Here is an 18,338-nt window from a genome sequence, read left to right on the forward strand (position 1 = left end):
TTAGTAATATTGTAATACCGGCGGCGAGTACGGGGAGTGATAGAAGGAGTAGGATGGCGGTAATTAGTACGGATCAGACAAATAGTGGGGTTTGGTATTGTGAGAGTGCGGGGGGTTTTATGTTGATGGCTGTGGTGATAAAGTTGATGGCCCCAAGGATGGAGGAGATACCGGCTAAGTGGAGTGAGAAGATAGCCAGGTCTACTGAAGCTCCGGCGTGGGCAAGGTTACCTGCTAGGGGAGGGTAGACAGTTCAGCCTGTGCCGGCGCCAGCTTCTACAGTGGATGAGGCTAGTAGGAGGAGGAATGATGGGGGGAGGAGTCAAAAGCTTATGTTGTTTATTCGCGGGAATGCTATGTCGGGGGCACCGATTATGAGGGGGACTAATCAGTTGCCGAATCCTCCGATCATGATGGGTATGACTATAAAGAAGCTTATTACAAAGGCGTGAGCGGTAACGATTACATTGTAAATTTGGTCGTCGCCTAGGAGAGTTCCTGGTTGTCCTAGTTCTGCGCGGATTAATAGGCTGAGTGCGGTGCCGACTATTCCTGCTCATGCCCCGAAGATGAGGTACAGGGTGCCAATATCCTTATGGTTAGTGGAAAATAGTCATCGGTTGATGAAGGTGACGGGTAAGATGGCTGAGTGTTGAAGCGTTAGGCTGTAGTCCTTTTTACAGAGGTTTAATTCCTCTTCTTATCGGCTCTGTAGTGAAATTCATGTTGAGTTGCAAGCTCATCGATGCGCACTAGGGTGCGTCAGGGTCTTTGTAGGCAGAAGCCAATTGGTTTAGGCATTTAGCTGTTAACTAGAGTTTTGTGGGATCGAAGCCCATCTGTCTAGGGAGGCTTTAGCTTAATTAAAGCGTCTGACTTGCATTCAGAAGATACAGGTTAATATTCTGTAAGTCTTAATGTGCAGAAACTAAGAGGGTTTAACTCTTATTTAAGGCTTTGAAGGCCTTCGGTTTGGGGTGTTATCCTAAGTTTCTAGACAATGGCATGTATTATTGGGGACAGGGGAAGTAAGAGGATTGATAGTGAGGCAAGGACCGCAGTAGGTGTGCTTGGGGCTTTGCTAGTGTATCATTGTTTTATGTGGTTAGAGGAGTTGGGGGGAAGGGTAATTGTTGAGTGGTATGCGAGGCGTAGGTAGAAGAAGAGGCTGAGCAGTGATAGCACGGCAATTGCCATGGCTGCTGGTGTTATTTCCTGTTTAGTTAGTTCTTGGATGATAAGTCACTTTGGTATAAAGCCTGTTAATGGGGGGAGGCCTGCTAGGGATAAAAGTACTAGTATTAGGGTGGCGTTTAGCACTGGGGTTTTTGTTCATGAGGTTGTGATCATGGATAGGTTAAGGGCTTTGATTTTGTTAAGGGCTAGGAATACGGCTGATGTTATGATTGTGTATAGGTAGAAGGTAAGTAAGGCCAATTTGGGGCTGTAAACTAGGATGATGGCGATTCAGCCTAAGTGGGAGATGGACGAGAAGGCTAGGATTTTGCGTGTTTGTGTTTGGTTCAGTCCTATTCAGCCTCCTAGTGCTGTTGAGGCTAGGGCCATGGCGGTGAGTAGAGCTGGGTCGAGGGATTTGGATGTTAGTAGGAGCAGGGTTAGTGGGGGGAATTTTATGAGGGTCGAGAGTAGCAGGGCTGTTATTAGTGGCGATCCTTGTAGTACTTCTGGGAATCAGAAGTGAAATGGCACTAGGCCCAGTTTAATAGCGATTGCTGCTGTCAGTAGTAGACAGGAGGTTGGGTGGTTTATTTCTGTGATGTCTCATTGGCCGGTGACTCAGGCATTGGTTATGCTAGAGAATAGGACCAGGGTGGAAGCAGCTGCTTGGGTTAGGAAGTATTTCGTTGCGGCTTCTACTGCTCGTGGGTGGTGGGATTTGGCAATTAGGGGAATGATGGCTAGTGCGTTGATCTCCAGTCCTGTCCAGGCCAGAACTCAGTGGTTGCTGGAAATTGTGATTGTGGTGCCCAAGATGAGGCTGAAGGTTATGATTGGGGTCGCGTAAGGGTTCATTAGTAGAGGAGGGGGTTAAACCATCATTTTCGGGGTATGGGCCCGATAGCTTGATTAGCTGACTCTACTAGAAAATAATATAAGGGAAGTATGGAGAATTTTGATTTCTCTTGTGTGGGTTCAATTCCTACTTTTCTAAGGTCAACAGGAAATGAGAGGGCTGTTATACCTCTATGTTCACTTTATCATAGTGACCCTTTGTAGTTCAGGCACATTTCCTTATGTAAGGAGGTAGGCCTGCATAGCAGATAGGTATGCTGATGTGTCAGAGGCACAGAGCTAGTGTGAGGGGTAGGAAGTTTTTTCATAGTAGGTGCATTAGTTGGTCATATCGGAATCGTGGGTATGAAGCTCGGACCCATAAGAAACCAGAAGATAGTAGGAGGACTTTTGTGGCTAGGATGATGGGGAATAGTTCTGTGGGTGGCCCTAGGGCGCTTGGGTTTAGGAATATGATGGCTGTAAGTGTATTTATTAGCATAATGTTCGCATATTCAGCTAGGAAGAATAAGGCGAAGGGTCCTGCGGCGTATTCAACGTTAAACCCTGAGACTAGCTCAGATTCACCCTCTGTGAGGTCAAAAGGAGCTCGGTTTGTCTCTGCTACGGTGGATACGTATCATATTATTGCTAGGGGTCATGAGGAGAAAATGAAGTACAGAGGCTCCTGTGCGACGGCAAAGGAGCTGAGTGTGTAGCTTCCGCTTAGTATGATTATTGATAGCAGGATTATGGCCAGTGTCACTTCGTATGAAATGGTCTGTGCTACTGCCCGTAGGGCTCCGATTAGTGCGTATTTTGAGTTCGAGGCTCAGCCTGATCATAGGACTGAGTAGACGGCTAGGCTTGACATGGCTATTAGGAAGAGAACTCCGAGGTTTAGATCTGCTAGGGGAAATGGGAGTGGTAGTGGTGCTCAAGTGGTGAGGGCTAGGACAAGGGCTAGTATTGGTATCAGAATGAATAGAAGTGGGGAAGAGGTAGAGGGTCGGATGGGCTCTTTGGTAAATAGTTTCAGTCCGTCCGCAAATGGTTGAAGTAGGCCAAAAGGCCCGACAACGTTAGGGCCTTTGCGGGATTGTATGTAGCTTAGGATTTTCCGTTCTACTAGGGTTAGGAAGGCTACGGCAATCAGGATTGGGATGATGTATAGGAGGGATATAATGAGGCAGCTTAGTGTTGTTATTTGAATCATGGGTGAAGCTAGGGAGAGGATTTGAACCTCTGGGGAAAGGGCTTAAGCCTTCTGCACTTGCCGGGCTCTGCCACTCTAGCTGGTCCTTTTCTAGGATTGAAAGTGGTGGGGGAAGGCCCTCTTCACGGTTTAGTTGGTTTCACTGCTTAGAGGGGGGGGGGCGTGCTTGTGGTATTGGCCCCACTTTCCCGGTCCGTTCGTACTGGGGAGAGTGTGTCATAGATAGAAACCGACCTGGATTGCTCCGGTCTGAACTCAGATCACGTAGGACTGTTAATCGTTGAACAAACGAACCCTTAATAGCGGCTGCACCATTAGGATGTCCTGATCCAACATCGAGGTCGTAAACCCCCCTGTCGATATGGGCTCTTGAGGGGGATTGCGCTGTTATCCCTGGGGTAGCTTGGTCCATTAATCAATTATATTGGGTCTGGTCACTGTTAGCACTTTGAGGGGTAGCTCTAGGTAAAGAGGTATGGTCTTGTTTTTGGAGGATTTGTTCTCCTCCAAGGTCGCCCCAACCGAAAAATATCGACCAGGCTCTGCGATGGTAGTGGCCCCAGTGGGGTTGATTGAGGATTCGCGGTGGTCGTTGATTTTTAAGTTCCACAGGGTCTTCTCGTCTTATGTTCACATCCCCGCTTTTGCACGGGGAGATCAATTTCACTGATTATCTGTGAGAGACAGTTAAGACCTCGTTTAGCCATTCATACAAGTCTCGATTTATGGGACAATTGATTGCGCTACCTTTGCACGGTTAGGATACCGCGGCCGTTAAACCTAAGTCACCGGGCAGGCATCACCTTCAATACTTGTTTAATTTGCTGAAGGCTATGTTTTTGGTAAACAGTCGGGCCTTATTAATTTGCCGAGTTCCTTTCACAGATTTTAATCGCTCTTATAGGCGCTCCTGAGTCGGGTTAACAGGGTTAGTTAATACGTGGTCTTGTAGGGGTTTTTGTATCTGTCTAGGTCTGTTAATAATGTTTCTATGTAAGCTTGCGCCGTTAGAGGGGTGTGGCCCTGAGTTACTTATTTTAGCATTAATTCTCCTATATTCATAGGTTGACCTGTTTGTGATAAGGGAATCATCTTATTTTGGTATTTTTAGGTGGTGGAGCTTTGACGCACTCTTTTTTGATGGCTGCTTTAGGGCCCACGGTAGGATCAGTAGTAAGAATTATCCGCTAGTCGAGGTTGTGTCCTTTTTTAATGGAGCTGTCCCTCCATTAAATAGCTCTTAATCATCTCATTAGGGTTCAGGATGTCCGGTAGGGAGGATTAAGGGGGAACTTAGATTCGTTTCACAGGTAACCAGCTATCACCCAGCTCGGTTGGCTTTTCACCTCTACTGACAAGTCATCCCACTCTTTTGCAACAGAGACGGGTTCGCTCTCTTTAACTGCTTGAAAGTAGCTCGCTTGGGTTTCGGGGGGGCAAACTTTAGTTCACTTTGCTTGGTTGTTCTCGCTAAACCATGATGCAAAAGGTACAAGGGTTGATCTTTGCTGTCTGTCGCTTTGATTGTTTCACTGCTATTTCATCTTTCCCTTACGGTACTGGGGTCTCTATCGCATCTAAGTGTCTTTTCTATCGCCTATACTAAGACTGTAAAATGCTTTAGTTTAATTAGTTTAGTAAATTCTTTAGTTTTGGTGTACTATTTGTGTGGTTGAGCTAGAGGGGGGGCTTCAAGACGATCCGGTCTAGTAGATATCTTTCAGGTGTAAGCTGAGTGCTTTGGTGTTATAGCTACGTCTTGATATTCTAAGTACACCTTCCGGTACACTTACCTTGTTACGACTTACCTCATCTTCAGCGTATTTATGGTATTAGTTATGTGGGATGTGGCTTGTGAGGAGGGTGACGGGCGGTATGTACGTGCCCCAGGGCCGGCTTAAAGTAGGCTCTATTGTCCCACTTTACTGCTAAATCCGCCTTCCAGAAGTGGTTTCACGCTTCTTTCCGTGTGCCCTATGAATAGGGAATGTAGCCCATTTCTTCCACTCCATAGGCTATACCTTGACCTGTCTTATTAGCGGGGTGCTATTGTGTCCACTGTTGTGCTCTCATTCGAGGTGGGCTGGCGACGGCGGTATGTAGGCTGTGTTGGCAAGGGGTGGTTGGGTTAATCGGGGATTATCGATTGTAGAACAGGCTCCTCTAGGTGGGTTTGGGGCACCGCCAAGTCCTTAGAGTTTTAAGCGTTTGTGCTCGTAGTTCTCTGGCGGATACTTCGGTAAAGTAAGTATCAAGATTTAGGGCCAGGCATAGTGGGGTATCTAATCCCAGTTTGGGCCCTGGCTTTCGTGGGTTTAAATCAGTCGTTAGTTCCTAAGATCATCTTAATGGTGTGTTTAGGTGGATCTTGGGCTTATGACAGCTCAGTTGCATTTTGATCTTAGTTAGCTAGGATAGGCATTTTACCACTCTTTACGCCGTGTCAATAGGACGGTTGATTTGGGTTTCTTGTATGACCGCGGTGGCTGGCACAAGATTTACCAACCCTTGAAGTTAGGCTGTTGCTATAACTAAGTCAAGTTTGCACTCATTGCTTAATGTTAATTACTGCTGAATACCCGTGGGGGCGTGGCTTAGCGAGGCGTCTTGGGCTACTACTTGGGTGTGCCTGATACCCGCTCCTCAAGGCCTGTATGGGGGTAGGTGGTCGAGGGCGTTTACACTGGGGCGCGGATACTTGCATGTATATATTTAGCAAAAACCAACCGTAAGGTTAGGACTAAGTCTTTTGTCCGCAGGCATGTTTTATGCCATCTTGGCAACTTCAGTGCCATGCTTTGTGTTAAGCTATGTGGACGGGGGTGTGGTTAGCTGATAGTTGAGTGGTGAGTGAGAGTGAAGTATATGAAATTATTGCTTGTGTTTACTATTTTTAGTACTGGAGTTTCTCTAAGTCCTAGGACTAGGAGGAAATGGTGTTTCATAGTGTGTAGGCGTCGGGATAGTCCGAGTATCGTCGGGGTATTCCTGCTAGGCCTAGGAAGTGCTGGGGGAAGAACGTTAGGTTTACTCCTGTAAATATTACCCCGAAGTGGGCTTTTGCTCATGTTTGGTGTAGGGTAAACCCAGTGAGTAGTGGGAATCAGTGAGTAAATCCTGCTAGAATGGCAAAGACGGCGCCTATGGATAGGACGTAGTGGAAGTGGACACTATTTGTCTGATCCGTACTAATTACCGCCATCCTACTCCTTCTATCACTCCCCGTACTCGCCGCCGGTATTACAATATTACTAACTGATCGAAACCTAAACACCACATTCTTCGACCCCGCTGGAGGAGGAGACCCAATCCTGTACCAACACCTATTCTGATTCTTCGGACACCCAGAAGTCTATATTCTGATCCTACCGGGGTTCGGAATCATCTCACACGTAGTCACGTACTACTCAGGCAAAAAGGAGCCCTTCGGCTACATGGGAATAGTCTGAGCCATACTATCCATCGGCTTCCTAGGATTCATCGTCTGAGCTCACCACATGTTTACAGTAGGAATAGACGTTGATACCCGAGCCTACTTTACATCAGCCACTATAATCATTGCCATCCCTACCGGAATCAAAGTATTTAGCTGACTAGCCACCCTGCACGGAGGAACAATCAAATGAGACCCCCCCAATACTATGAGCTCTAGGATTTATCTTCCTATTTACCATCGGAGGATTAACAGGAATCGTTCTTGCAAACTCTTCCCTAGACATCGCCCTGCACGACACGTACTACGTAGTTGCCCACTTCCACTACGTCCTATCCATAGGCGCCGTCTTTGCCATTCTAGCAGGATTTACTCACTGATTCCCACTACTCACTGGGTTTACCCTACACCAAACATGAGCAAAAGCCCACTTCGGGGTAATATTTACAAGAGTAAACCTAACGTTCTTCCCCCAGCACTTCCTAGGCCTAGCAGGAATACCCCGACGATACTCGGACTATCCCGACGCCTACACACTATGAAACACCATTTCCTCCATCGGCTCCCTAATCTCAATAGTAGCCGTAATCATACTAATATTCATCATCTGAGAAGCCTTTCCGGCCAAACGAAAAGTCCTACAACCAGAACTAACTACCACAAACGTTGAATGAATCCACGGCTGCCCTCCCCCATACCATACTTTCGAGGAACCGGCCTTCGTCCAAGTACAAGAAAGGAAGGAATCGAACCCTCACATGCTGGTTTCAAGCCAACTGCATTAACCGCTCATGCTTCTTTCTTATGAGACGTTAGTAAACCAATTACATAGCCTTGTCAAGACTAAATCACAGGTAAAAATCCTGTACATCTCATGTGGCCAACCACTCCCAACTAGGATTCCAAGACGCCTCATCACCCATCATAGAAGAACTCGTTGAATTCCACGACCACGCCCTAATCGTTGCCCTAGCTATCTGCAGCCTAGTTCTCTACCTTTTAGCCCACATACTAACAGAAAAACTCTCGTCCAATGCTGTAGACGCCCAAGAATTAGAGCTGATCTGGACAATCCTACCTGCTATCGTCCTGGTACTCCTCGCCCTCCCATCCCTACAAATCCTCTACATAATGGACAAAATCGATGAACCAGACCTCACCCTAAAAGCCATCGGCCACCAATGATACTGAAGCTACGAATACACAGACTTCAAAGACCTATCATTCGACTCCTACATAGTGCCCACCCCAGACTTACCCAACGGCCACTTCCGACTGCTAGAAGTTGACCACCGCGTAGTTATCCCAATAGAATCCCCCATCCGCGTGATCATTACTGCAGGAGACGTACTCCACTCCTGAGCAGTCCCAACGCTCGGAGTTAAAACAGACGCAATCCCAGGCCGACTAAACCAAACTTCATTCATTACCACCCGGCCTGGGATTTTTTACGGACAATGCTCAGAAATTTGCGGGGCTAATCACAGCTACATACCCATTGTAGTAGAATCAACCCCACTCCCACATTTCGAGGCCTGATCGTCCCTTCTATCATCATCCTAATCATTAAGAAGCTATGCAACAGCACTAGCCTTTTAAGCTAGCCAAAGAGGGACTTCCCCCTCCTTAATGATATGCCACAGCTTAACCCCGCACCATGATTTTCAATCATAATTATAACCTGATTAACCCTAGCACTCCTCATCCAACCAAAACTACTAGCCTTCACCACAACCAACCCCCCATCAAATAAGACCTCCCTCACTACCAAACCCACACCATGATCCTGACCATGAACCTAAGCTTCTTTGACCAATTTTCCAGCCCCAATCTATTTGGCATCCCCTTAATCCTACTATCCCTACTCTTCCCAGCCCTACTATTCCCGTCCCCAAACAACCGATGAATCAACAACCGCCTTTCTACTATCCAAACATGACTCCTTCACCTAATCACAAAACAACTAATAGTCCCACTCAACAAAAATGGCCACAAATGAGCCATAATATTTACATCCCTAATAATCATACTTCTTACAATCAACCTTCTAGGCCTCCTTCCATATACATTCACCCCAACCACCCAACTATCTATGAACATAGCCCTAGCCTTCCCACTATGGCTCGCCACACTACTAACAGGCCTACGAAACCAACCATCAGCCTCTTTAGCCCACCTATTACCCGAAGGTACCCCTACACCCCTAATCCCCGCACTAATCCTGATCGAAACAACCAGCCTACTAATCCGCCCCCTAGCCCTCGGAGTCCGCCTTACAGCCAACCTTACAGCAGGACACTTACTCATCCAACTCATCTCTACAGCCTCCATTGCATTAATACCCACCCTTCCTGCAGTATCCATCCTAACAATAATCATCCTACTACTCCTAACCATCCTAGAAGTAGCAGTAGCCATAATCCAGGCCTACGTCTTCGTGCTCCTTCTAAGCCTATACTTACAAGAAAACATCTAATGGCACACCAAGCACACTCATACCACATAGTTGACCCAAGCCCTTGACCAATCTTCGGGGCAGCCGCCGCCCTACTCACAACCTCAGGATTAATCATGTGATTCCACTACAACTCATCCATACTACTAACCCTAGGCCTCATCTCAATACTCCTAGTAATACTCCAATGATGACGAGACATTGTACGAGAAAGCACCTTCCAAGGCCATCACACTCCCACAGTCCAAAAAGGCCTACGATACGGCATAATCCTTTTCATCACATCCGAAGCATTCTTCTTCTTAGGGTTCTTCTGAGCGTTCTTCCACTCGAGCCTGGCCCCAACCCCAGAACTAGGAGGCCAATGACCCCCAACAGGAATTAAACCACTCAACCCGATAGAAGTCCCCCTACTAAACACAGCCATCCTACTAGCCTCAGGCGTTACCGTAACGTGAGCCCATCACAGCATCACAGAAGGAAACCGAAAACACGCCATCCACGCCCTAACCCTAACGATCCTCCTGGGATTCTACTTCACAGCCCTACAAGCAATAGAATACCACGAAGCCCCATTCTCAATCGCCGATAGCGTCTACGGATCTACCTTCTTCGTTGCCACTGGATTCCACGGACTCCACGTAATCATCGGATCCTCCTTCCTGACCGTCTGCCTCTTCCGACTGATCAAGTTCCACTTTACATCAGACCACCACTTCGGATTCGAGGCAGCAGCCTGATACTGACACTTCGTAGACGTCATCTGACTATTCCTCTACATAACCATCTACTGATGAGGATCTTGCTCTTCTAGTATATTAATTACAATTGACTTCCAATCTCTAGAATCTGGTATAAACCCAGAGGAGAGCAATGAACGCACTCATGTTCATATTCGCCCTATCATCAATCCTAAGCGCCGCCCTAACCGCATTAAACTTCTGACTCGCCCAAATAAACCCCGACTCAGAGAAACTCTCACCGTACGAATGTGGATTCGACCCACTTGGATCTGCTCGATTACCATTCTCAGTCCGATTCTTCCTCAGTAGCCATCCTGTTCATCCTATTCGACCTAGAAATCGCCCTCCTACTCCCCCTGCCATGAGCCGTCCAACTCCAATCCCCCCTAATGACCCTCACCTGAACTGTAGCGATCCTCCTTCTCCTAACACTCGGACTGGCCTACGAGTGAATTCAAGGGGGCCTAGAATGAGCAGAATAACAGAAAGTTAGTCTAACCAAAAAGATAGCTGGTTTCGACCCAGCAGATTACAGCCAACCCTGTAACTTTCTTATGTCGCCCCTACATTTAAGCTTCTACTCAGCCTTCATTTTCAGCGGACTAGGACTAGCCTTCCACCGAACCCACCTAGTATCCGCCCTACTATGCCTTGAAAGCATAATATTATCGATATTCGTAGGCCTATCAATATGATCCATCGAAAACCAAGTCTCCTCATTCACCATGGTACCAATTCTCATGCTAACCTTCTCAGCGTGTGAGGCGGGCACAGGCCTGGCCATCCTAGTAGCCTCCACCCGCACACATGGCTCCGACCATCTACACAACCTAAACCTCCTGCAATGCTAAAAATCATCCTACCCACAATCATACTTCTTCCAACAGCCCTGCTGTCTCCACCAAAATTTCTATGGACTAACACCACCTTATACAGCCTCCTAATCGCTGCCCTAAGCCTACAGTGATTAATCCCAACCTACTACCCCTACAAATTTTTATCCAACTGAACAGGAATTGACCAAATCTCATCCCCCCTCCTAGTACTATCCTGCTGACTACTCCCACTCATAATCATAGCAAGCCAAAACCACCTGCAACAAGAACCCCTACAACGCAAACGAATCTTTATCTCAACCTTAGTCGCAGTCCAGCCATTCATCCTACTAGCCTTTTCCACCACAGAACTAGCACTATTTTACATCTCATTTGAAGCAACCCTCATTCCCACCCTAATCTTAATCACCCGATGGGGGAACCAACCAGAACGCCTAAGCGCTGGCATCTACCTGCTATTCTACACGCTAGTAAGCTCTCTACCCCTGCTAATCACAATCATACACCTATACGTGAAAATTGGCACCCTGCACCTGCCAACCCTACAACTAACCCACCCAACCCTATCCACCTCATGGACAGGAATACTATCAGGTCTAGCACTGCTCATAGCATTCATAGTAAAAGCCCCACTATACGGCCTACACCTCTGACTGCCAAAAGCCCACGTAGAAGCACCCATCGCAGGCTCAATACTCCTCGCCGCCCTACTACTAAAGCTAGGAGGATACGGAATTATACGAGTCACTCTATTTATGGGCCCGCTGTCCAACCTCCTGCACTACCCCTTCCTAACCCTGGCCCTATGAGGCGCCCTAATGACTAGCTCAATCTGCCTACGACAGACAGACCTAAAATCACTAATCGCTTATTCATCCGTTAGCCACATAGGCCTAGTTATCGCCGCAGGAATAATCCAAACCCACTGATCATTCTCAGGGGCAATGATCCTAATAATTTCCCATGGACTAACTTCCTCCATACTATTCTGCCTAGCCAACACAAACTATGAACGTACGCACAGCCGAATTCTACTACTCACACGAGGCCTACAACCTCTCCTACCACTCATAGCTACCTGATGATTGCTGGCCAATCTAACAAACATAGCCTTACCCCCAACAACAAACCTCATAGCAGAGCTAACCATTATAATCACCTTATTCAACTGATCTGCCTTCACGATCATCCTAACAGGAATCGCAACCCTACTAACCGCCTCCTACACCTTATTCATACTACTAATGACCCAACGAGGCTCAATCCCCTCCCACATCACATCTATGCAAAACTCAACCACGCGAGAACACCTGCTCATAACACTCCACATTATCCCAATATTCCTCCTAATCCTCAAACCCGAACTGATCTCCGGAATCCCCTCATGCAAGTATAGTTTAAACCAAACATTAGACTGTGATTCTAAGAATAGAAGTTCAAACCTTCTTACCTGCCGAGGGGAGGGTTTAACCAACAAGAGCTGCTAACTCTTACATCTGAGCCTAAAACCTCAGCCCCCTTACTTTTAAAGGATAACAGCAATCCACTGGTCTTAGGAACCACCCATCTTGGTGCAAATCCAAGTAAAAGTAGTGAACCCCACACTACTAATCAACTCCCTCACACTACTCACGCTGACAATCCTCCTAACCCCAATCATCCTGCCATTTCTATTTAAAAACTTTAAAAACACCCCACAAGCCACCACCCGCGCTGTTAAAACCGCATTCCTAATTAGCCTAGCCCCTACAACCGCATTCATCTACTCGGGAGTAGAATCTGTCACCTGCCACTGGGAGTGAAAATTCATTATAAACTTTAAAATCCCCCTGAGCCTAAAAATAGACCAATACTCAATAACATTTCTTCCAATCGCCCTATTTGTAACATGATCAATCCTACAATTCGCCATATGATACATGGCCTCAGAGCCATACGTAACAAAATTTTTCACCTACCTACTGACATTCCTAGTCGCCATACTCCTCCTAACAACCGCAAACAACATATTCCTCCTATTCGTAGGCTGGGAAGGAGTACGAATCATGTCCTTCCTTCTCATCGGCTGATGACAAGGCCGAGCAGATGCCAACACCGCCGCCCTACAAGCCGTAATCTACAACCGAATCGGAGACATCGGACTGACCCTGAGCATAGCATGACTAGCTTCAACATTCAACACCTGAGAGATCCAACAAGCCGTACACCCCCACCAAACCCCAATCCTCCCCCTCATAGGATTAATCCTCGCAGCCGCAGGAAAATCCGCCCAATTTGGACTCCACCCATGACTGCCCGCAGCAATAGAAGGCCCCACCCCAGTATCAGCCCTACTGCACTCCAGTACCATAGTAGTAGCCGGAATCTTCCTGCTCATCCGCATGCACCCCCTGCTAGCCACCAACCAGACAGCCCTAACTGCCTGCCTATGCCTAGGTGCTCTATCAACCCTATTCGCTGCCACATGCGCCCTAACCCAAAATGACATCAAAAAAATCATTGCTTTCTCAACATCCAGCCAACTAGGACTAATAATAGTCACTATCGGACTAAACCTCCCACAACTAGCCTTCCTACACATCTCAACCCATGCCTTCTTTAAAGCCATACTATTCCTATGCTCAGGGTCTATCATCCACAACCTAAACGGAGAACAAGATATCCGAAAGATAGGAGGCCTACAGAAAATACTCCCAGTCACTACTTCCTGCCTAACCATCGGAAACCTGGCGCTGATAGGAACCCCATTCCTAGCCGGATTCTACTCAAAAGACCTCATCATCGAAAGCTTAAACACATCATACCTAAATACTTGAGCCCTACTCCTAACCCTTATAGCCACAGCATTCACCGCAACCTACAGCATCCGCATAACCATCCTAGTCCAAGCTGGACAAACCCGAATCCCCCCAATAGTATCAATAAACGAAAACAACCCACTAATCACCGCCCCCCTAACCCGACTCGCCCTAGGCAGCATTACAGCAGGAATAATCATTACCTCTTTCATCACACCAACCAAAACCCCCCCAATAACCATACCCCTTATCACCAAAACCGCTGCCATCCTCATAACAATCCTAGGAATCATCCTAGCCCTAGAACTATCGAACATAACACACACCCTCACTCACCCCAAACCAAACCCCCTCATAAACTTCTCCTCTGCATTAGGGTACTTCAACCCCCTAGTACACCGATTCTTCTCCAAAAACCTACTAGAAAAGGGACAAAACATTGCCCTACACTTGATCGACCTCTCCTGACTCGAAAAAATAGGGCCAGAGGGCCTTGCTGAACTACAAGTAGCCGCAAGCAAAGCCGCAACCTCAATACACACAGGGCTAATTAAGGCCTACCTAGGATCCTTCGCCCTCTCCATCCTGGTAATAATCCTAATAACACACAGACTCACTAATGGCCCCTAACATCCGCAAATCCCATCCCCTACTAAAAATAATCAACAACTCCCTAATCGACCTACCCGCCCCCTCCAACATCTCTGCCTGATGAAACTTCGGCTCCCTTCTAGCCATCTGCTTAGCCACACAAATCCTAACAGGCCTGCTACTAGCCATACACTACACCGCAGACACTTCACTCGCCTTCTCCTCAGTAGCTCACACATGCCGAGACGTCCAGTACGGATGGCTCATCCGCAACCTCCACGCCAACGGTGCTTCGCTCTTCTTTATCTGCATCTACTTACACATCGGACGAGGCCTCTACTACGGCTCCTACCTATACAAAGAAACCTGAAACACAGGAGTAATCCTCCTACTCACCCTAATAGCAACTGCCTTCGTAGGGTATGTCCTCCCATGAGGACAAATGTCATTCTGAGGGGCCACCGTAATCACCGACCTATTCTCAGCCATCCCGTACATTGGGCAAACTCTAGTAGAATGAGCCTGAGGAGGATTCTCAGTAGACAATCCAACCTTAACCCGATTCTTCGCCATCCACTTCCTACTGCCCTTCCTAATTGCAGGAATCACCCTAGTCCACCTAACCTTCCTACACGAATCAGGCTCAAATAACCCACTAGGAATCGTATCAGACTGCGACAAAATCCCATTCCACCCATACTTCTCCATTAAAGACAGCTTAGGGCTTACCCTAATAATCACCCCTCTAATAGCACTAGCCCTATTTTCACCGAACCTCCTGGTTCTTGGAATCCTAGTTGGGAGTGGTTGGCCACATGAGATGTACAGGATTTTTACCTGTGATTTAGTCTTGACAAGGCTATGTAATTGGTTTACAAACGTCTCATAAGAAAGAAGCATGAGCAGTTAATGCAGTTGGCTTGAAACCCATCCCCAGTGGTGCAAGTGCACTCTCTGAACTCACTGAAGTGCATCCCCAGTGGTGCCAGTGCACTCTCTGCACTCACTGCACTGCATCCCCAGTGGTGCCAGTGACCTCTCTGGACTCACTGCAGAGCATCCCCAGTGGTGCCAGTGCACTCTGTGGACTCACTGTAGTGCATCCCCAGTGGTGCCAGTGCACTCTCTGGACTCACTGCACTGCATCCCCAGTGGTGCCAGTGCAATCTCTGGACTCACTGCAGTGCATCCCCAGTGGTGCCAGTGCACTCTCTGGACTCACTGCACTGCAGCCCCAGTGGTGCCAGTGCACTCTCTGGGCTCACTGCAGTGCATCCCCAGTGGTGCCAGTGCACTCTCTGGACTCACTGCACTGCATCCCCAGTGGTGCCAGTGTACTCACTGGACTCACTGCACTGCAACCCCAGTGGTGCCAGTGCGCTCTCTGGAGTCACAGCACTGCATCCCCAGTGGTGCCAGTGCAATCTCTGGACTCACTGCACTGCATCCCCAGTGGTGCCAGTGCACTCTCTGGACTCACTGAAGTGCATCCCCATTGGTGCCATTGCACTCTCTGCACTCACTGCACTGCATCCCCAGTGGTGCCAGTGCACTCACTGGACTGACTGCACTGCATCCCCAGTGGTGCCAGTGCGCTCTCCGGAGTCACAGCACTGCATTCCCAGTGGTGCCAGTGCACTCACTGGACACACTGTACTGCATCACAGGTGGTGCCAGTGCACTCTCTGCACTCACTGCAGTGCATCCCCAGTGGTGCCAGTGCATTCACTGGACTCACTGGACTGCATCACCAGTGGTGCCAGTGCAATCTCTGGACTCACTGCACTGCATCCCCAGTGGTGCCAGTGCACTCTCTGGACTCACTGCACTGCATCCCCAGTGGTGCCAGTGCAGTCTCTGGACTCACTGCAGTGCATCCCCAGTGGTGCCAGAGCACTCTCTGGACTCACTGCACTGCATCCCCAGTGGTGCCAGTGCACTCTCTGGACTCACTGCACCGCATCCCCAGTGGTGTCAGTACACTCTCTGGACTCACTGAAGTGCATCCCCAGTGGTGCCAGTGCACTCTCTGGACTCACTAAACTGCATCCCCAGTGGTGCCAGTGCACTCTCTGGACTCACTGCACTGCATCCCCAGTGGTGCCAGTGCACTCTCTGGACTCACTGTAGTGCATCCCCAGTGGTGCCAGTGCACTCTCTGGACTCACTGCAGTGCATCCCCAGTGGTGCCAGTGCACTCTCTGGACTCACTGCAGTGCATCCCCAGTGGTGCCAGTGCACTCTCTGGACTCACTGCACTGCATCCCCAGTGGTGCCAGTGCACTCTCTGCACTCACTGCACTGCATTCCCAGTGGTGCCAGTGAAGTCTCTGGACTCACTGCACTGCATCCCCAGTGGTGCCAGTGCACTCTCTGGACTCACTGCACTGCATCCCCACTGCTGCCAGTGCACTCTCTGGACTCACTGCAGTGCATCCCCAGTGGTGCCAGTGCACTCTCTGGACTCACTGCACTGCATCCCCAGTGGTGCCAGTGCACTCTCTCGAGTCACTGCACTACATCCCCAGTAGTGCCAGTGCACTCACTGGACTCACTGTACTGCATCATCGGTGGTGCCAGTGCACTCTCTGGACTCACTTCACTGCATCCCCAGTGGTGCCAATGCACTCTCTGGACTCACTGCACTGCAGGCCCAGTGGTACCAGTGCACTCACTGGACTCACTGTACTGCATCACCAGTGGTGCCAGTGCACTCTCTGGACTCACTGCACTGCATCCCCAGTGGTGCCAGTGCACTCTCTGGACTCACTGTAGTGCATCCCCAGTGGTGCCAGTGCACTCACTGGACTCACTGCACTGCATCCCCAGTGGTGCCAGTGCACTCTCTGGACTCACTGCAGTGCATCCCCAGTGGTGCCAGTGCACTCTCTGGACTCACTGTAGTGCATCCCCAGTGGTGCCAGTGCACTCTCTGGACTCACTGCAGTGCATCCCCAGTGGTGCCAGTGCACTCTCTGCACTCACTTCACTGCATCCCCAGTGGTGCCAGTGCACTCTCTGGACTCACTGCACTGCATCCACAGTGGTGCCAGTGAAGTCTTTGGACTCACTGCACTGCATCCCCAGTGTTGCCAGTGCACTCTGTGGAGTCACTCAAGTGCATCCCCAGTGGTGCCAGTGCACTCTCTGGACTCACTGCACTGCATGTCCAGTGGTGCCAGTGCACTCTCTGGACTCACTGTACTGCATCCCCACTGATGCCAGTGCACTATGTGGACTCACTGTACTGCATCCCCAGTGGTGATAGTGCACTCTCTGGACTAACTGCAGTGCATCCCCAGTGGTGCCAGTGCACTCTCTGGTCTCACTGCACTGCATCCCCAGTGGTGCCAGTGCAGTCTCTGGACTCACTGCACTGCATCCCCAGTGGTGCCAGTGCACTGTCTGGACTCACTGCAGTGCATCCCCAGTGGTGCCAGGGCACTCTCTGGACTCACTGTACTGCACCCCCAGTGGTGCCAGTGCACTCACTGGACTGACTGCACTGCATCCCCAGTGGTGCCAGTGCGCTCTCTGGAGTCACAGCACTGCATCCCCAGTGGTGCCAGTGCACTCACTGGACTCACTGCACTGCATCACAGGTGGTGCCAGTGCACTCTCTGGACTCACTGCAGTGAATCCCCGGTGGTGCCAGTGTACTCTCTGCAGTCACTGCACTGCATCCCCAGTGGTGCCACTGCACTCACTGGACTCACTGGACTGCATCCCCAGTGGTGCCAGTGAACTCTCTGGACTCACTGCACTGCATCCCCAGTGGTGCCAGTGTACTCTCTGGACTCACTGCAGTGCATCCCCAGTGGTGCCAGAGCACTCTCTGGACTCACTGCACTGCATCCCCAGTGGTGCCAGTGCACTCTCTGGACTCACTGCACTGCATCCCCAGTGGTGTCAGTGCACTCTCTGGACTCACTGAAGTGCATCCCCAGTTGTGCCAGTGCACTCTCTGGACTCAATGCACTGCATCCCCAGTGGTGCCAGTGCACTCTCTGGACTCAGTGCACTGCATCCCCAGTGGTGCCAGTGCAATCTCTGGACTCACTGTAGTGCATCCCCAGTGGTGCCAGTGCACTCTCTGGACTCACTGCAGTGCATCCCCAGTGGTGCCAGTGCACTCTCTGGACTCACTGTACTGCATCACCAGTGGTGCCAGTGCACTCTCTGGACTCACTGCACTGCATCACCAGTGGTGCCAGTGCACTCTCTGGACTCACTGCACTGCATCTCCAGTTTTG

General features: G+C 49.3%; 2 long non-coding RNA genes across 8 annotated transcripts in view; one reads left to right on the forward strand and one right to left on the reverse strand.

Annotated features, from left to right (window-relative positions):
• LOC308197137 overlaps nt 1-18,338 on the reverse strand; it is a 494,297-nt gene that overhangs the window by 272,721 nt on the left and 203,238 nt on the right. For 4 of the 5 annotated variants that reach the window (XR_013952617.1, XR_013952618.1, XR_013952619.1 and 1 more), the window contains one exon: nt 8,806-9,013. This is a non-coding gene — a long non-coding RNA (uncharacterized lncRNA). The remainder of the gene's footprint in view (nt 1-8,805; nt 9,014-18,338) is intronic. The other variant, XR_013952620.1, reaches the window with a different exon arrangement.
• Nucleotides 1-18,338, forward strand: part of LOC308197139 — a 391,025-nt gene that overhangs the window by 249,874 nt on the left and 122,813 nt on the right. The window lies entirely within an intron of this gene.

Source organism: Anser brachyrhynchus, assembly GCF_964034855.1.
Source record: "Anser brachyrhynchus genome assembly, chromosome: 6".
NCBI lineage: Eukaryota > Metazoa > Chordata > Aves > Anseriformes > Anatidae > Anser > Anser brachyrhynchus.